Genomic DNA, 5,000 nt, shown 5'->3' with positions numbered 1-5,000 from the left:
GGCTATGATCAATGTTGCCACAGGCAGTGAGTGAAGCTATACCAGATTCTTGTATAGTTTTGTTTGTTGCAGGTAATTGATAAAATCATCTAGTAAAAAAACGAAAATACAGTATTCCTTTTGTAAACGAATATATTGAATATGTAGTTCAACATACGCGAACAAAACCTAACCGTAACAATATAACCAATAATACTGTATTTACTTCACAAACAGACCGAATTTGATGTCAGTGTCAGCATATATTTTGCTCTTAATTTTCCTAGGGATTTCATCTCGGCTCCTCCCATCAGTCGTCTTTGGGAAATCCCATATGAAAATGTGAAATATTTTTACTTCGAAAACAAAGAGCTACATCCAAGGGTCTGGATTGTATAACCAATAACTAACACGGGTAAACTCTCACTTATAACAATAATTATGATCGTCAACACCACCTTTAGTACTAGTATTAACACATCCCTCAATTTACCATAGAGGTATCAAAGGATAATAGTTCAAACGTATACCTAGCAACTCCTTTTTCAAAACAATTCTAGTAAGATAATCAAATTTACTCCCAGCTCCCCCCCTTCCCCCGCCTGTCCTTTTTCTTCATTCCCTACACAGAGACCGATCTCGTATAACCCCTTTTTTCAGTTATTCACTTCTATCGAATTATTGTAGTTCCAACATCCAGCAAAAATAATTCCAATACATAATACATAATTAGTGGTGGTGACGTCCTAAACTCAGCATAGGATGAGACATTCGTTGATTTAATTTCGTAACGGTCTAGCCTTCGCGTGAAAATACTAACGTTCATGACGTTGATTGCTGCAAAGGTGTGAAGGATTATATACATCATTATCATGTGTATTTATACATTATTATCATCATTTACAAGTATAATCATGCGAGAATGAATAATTATACAAAACAAGATTGATTATTGGTGATCATTTTATTATCAATATCATATTATTGTCTCTCTTATTTGATGTGGTGGTTACGGCAGCCAAGTTACATTTATCATCATTTATCTCTCTCCCTCTTTTTCCCTCTCGTTTTTTTTTTCTCTCTCTCTGTCAGACACTTCCAAAATAACAACTCCATGATGGCGAACTAATACGAGTACACTCCACATGATCACATGATTTTCCCACATATACTACCTACGAAGACCCTGGCGACCTACAACATGTTCCAACCACCATGCTACCAAATGCTACCCTGCCCTCTTGGCACCACCACGTGCTATGCAAGATCAACTTTCCAAATAGACCAATCAAAACCATGAACTGCTTCAGTGCTCCCGCCAGGATTGGTTTCTTATTTTCAAGCACACAGACTTTCTCTCTCTCTCTCTCTCTCTTGCTCTCACTCACTCACTCACTCATCCATACTCTTTCTCTCTGTGTTGGGTGTCTTAGTATGTTGAACCTAATGACCTACAGAAAATAGGGATGCGATATCAGACATAGGATTTATACAAATTAGGTTTATTCAATAACACATGAAATACAATAAAAGATAAACACTACAGCATAATGATCATAGTAATCAAATACTATAACGACACGTATAAACAGGAGGCGAGATCAGGGGCCTCGGTGATAGCAATGTCTCTCCAAGTCTGTCTCTGTGTTCCAAACATCCTGGTTATATGGGGGGTTTCCCATCAGCAGTTCCCAGCAGCGGGTATGCAGGAACGAAGCCTGGAATAGGATGACGTGGCAATCAAAGACAATCAAATTGATAGATAACTAAGTGCAAAATAATTATCTGTCAAAAGTGACATGACTTACCTCAAGAGATGGATACCTGATACCTTATTGTGAAAATGTACTTCAATGTGATATAAGCATATCAATGTATTATATAGTATAATTCTCACAACGCTCGGCCACCTATTACGCAAGTTGTCCTCGACTTGCAAAGAAATTTAACTTCAAAATACTGACCATGCATCATCAATATACAAACAAAAGAGCAATAACAAGAAGAGAGAATGAGACAAATAATTTTTGTGGTACTATAATTTTCACCAGACACATGGAGACTCAGATATCAGAGTTGCAAGGCTGGTTTGCCAAATCATTCTGGTGGTATCATACTTATTATGTCATGGAATCCTGCAATGAAGTCGCGCCCAATACATAGCAAGTGTATGGATTATTGGCAGTGCCAAAGGAGTCGGCTGGGAGGTAGAGGGTGCTTACATAATGGAATTATAGATATATCAAAGTATTTCCTCAGTTTAGATAAATCTGAAGAATTATGGGTAACTTAGCTTCCTTGTTCCCTCTGGAACACGGTGACAGATGTAGTATGTAGTTCATCTCACTCAAAAATATATAGGAGGCAAAGAATGGGACAAGTAAATTGTAAGTTGAAATCATCAATCTCTGTAATTCTGTTATCAGGTAAAGATTTATAATAGGAAAGGAGACATATGGTTAAATAAAGGCATTTATACTTTCGCAATACTCTTTACATACATATGTGTTACAGTAACGAAAAAGTAGAGGAAAGTTAATTACTTTTTGCAGGGTAAGTGTAAGTGTCCTATAATACGACGTCAAGGTGATGCATAGCGCGCATGACCTTGGCTATAGTAGTTCCATAATATGAAAAATAAGTATGCTAGATCTATAGAATAAAAATGTTTATATTTAGTCTTGATTTCAGAGAACGTGCACAATATTTTGAATTGTGATGAGAAGAATGAACAAGGAGGGAAATTATTGAACAGTGTGAAAGGAGATGGATCACAAAACAAATTACGTGTAATGGTCATGCGAGAAATTCAAAGAAATCTGAGGAGATAACTTATCATCAACAGTTAAAAGAAGCACATATGCCGGTCTGGTGATCGTATTGATAAGAAAAGATCTGGGTCTCATTCTAGTAGGTAGGCTATGTTAGGCCGAGACTGAGTAAATGATAAATGAGAAGTTGCGAAATAGAACATCTCCCTGTCCCTCTTGTAATTCAAACATTAAGGAAAAAAATATAGAGAAAAGTCATCAAGGTACCATATGACATCTCTGATATATAAAGATAACTGTAAGAACACCTGTAACCATGTAAAAGAGAAAAGAGCATGCACATATTTTCTCTTTATGTAGATACATCTCATGTGTTGTCTAAAGATTCAGAGAAAAAAAACTTACATTAACGTTGCTACATAACACCAGATATATTCCTTGTCGTTTTTCCAAAGCTGAATTTTCTTACAGTTGCCACAACCGTTACGGCTCCCTAGAATTATAGCAATAAAAATAACAACATACGTGATAACCATCATTATTATCACAATAATTTTTGCTATCAATCAATATTATCATCTTTTTTTTATTGATATTACTATCATCATGACTCTGAACATAATTTATATAAACCTAACAGCAATAATGCTAACAACAATAATAACAGTACAAAAAATGCTAATAATAATAATGTTAAAGATAATGATAATGATAAAGATAATGATAATGATGATAATAAAAACAGTAGTTACTATTATCATTATCATTTACATCGTCATGGCGTGTGTATGTGTATTTGTGTGCCTATATGTGTTAGTGTGTGTTTATGTGACTGTATGTGTGTGTGGGTGAGTGTTAGTGTATGTATGCATGTGTCTGTTTTTATGTGTGATTGTGTTTCCTTATCTACTAGATTTTTGTTTCCCCAATGTTATAATGATATATCTTATCAGATACTTTCAGAAACAAGATGACAGCAAAAAAACAAGTAAGCGAGAAATTTACATCTTATATAGATACTAATAATTCAACAAATCGAGAGAAATGTACATACTTCTATAAACTCTACTTAACTTACAAAGATTTCATGATCATACACGATTCATGTATTGGTATGTTAGTTGTATGCCATGCGGTCACGATTCAACGTGAATAGCATACTAGGAAAACATTGTCATAAATTTTCTTTTATTTTAATACAGTTATAGGAATGTTATCTTCTGATAACTTACAAGACAGGTGAGTATTCTTAACTGGGAAAGCGCTTATCTACTTTGGATATGGTCAATACGTCATTTATCCATCCTATCTTAATACACGTCTATTCATGACTACAAGAAAGTCGTGATTCCATAGTGCGTGAATAAATAACACCAATAAACCTTTACTCCATTCAGCCATCACGACCGATAGAAAATGGGAAGATACGACAGACAGTGAGAAAGAAACGATGATAAAAAAAGGCGGGAAAAGGAGGCGGGACTCCTTACCCTCATGTACCTCTTGTTGGTCTATCGCTTTGCTAACCCCGGAATCTTCACACCAAACGGTTGTTTCTGATATTACGCCGTCGCACACCCAAAAGAAATAAACCGAGTTCTTTTTTGTTTTTGTAACATAAACACAGAGGTTCGAGAGTGAAGCTATCCTTTTTTTTTTAGTGTAACAGGAGAACGAGAGTGTCCTGTACGGAGTTGAGCATTTCAAAACGTGATGTAACACGGCCTTCAGTTGAATGCTTATAAGAGGATCATTGGTAACGTAAAGGGAAAAAATAAGTGAGGAAAAGCCATACGGATTTAGTAAAGAACAGAATGGGAAGGTAAGAGAGAAAAGAGAGATATGGCAGAGTTGCATAGCGGAAGGGCAAGTGCATGAGTGGAAAAGGGGATTCCATGGTACAATGGCTTCGGAGTAGATGAGAGAGAGAATGTAGATAGAGATATTAAAATCACGATAGAATGAGAAAGAGAGAGAGAAAGAGAGAGAGAGAGAGAGAGAGAGAGAGAGAGAGAAAGAGAGAGAGAAAGAGAGAGAGAGAATATACAAAGATATAAAGCGAGAGAAAGATAAAAAATATGTACTTGCATTGAACATTCAATAATGTTTGTGTATGTATGTGTGATTTTCTTTGCATATGCAAATATTAATGTATCTTTATATATACTGTATGATGGAAATGACATATACTCACCTTCATATATACAGCATATGAGAGAGGAATAGAGAAAAATGCAAGTACCATCCTAT

Source organism: Penaeus japonicus, unplaced genomic scaffold, assembly GCF_977035675.1.
Source record: "Penaeus japonicus unplaced genomic scaffold, GWHDUDI00000001_assembly GWHDUDI00000002, whole genome shotgun sequence".
Taxonomy (NCBI): Eukaryota; Metazoa; Arthropoda; class Malacostraca; order Decapoda; family Penaeidae; genus Penaeus; species Penaeus japonicus.
The sequence above is the reverse complement of the archived record's forward strand: the minus strand, read 5'-3'. Positions refer to the sequence as shown.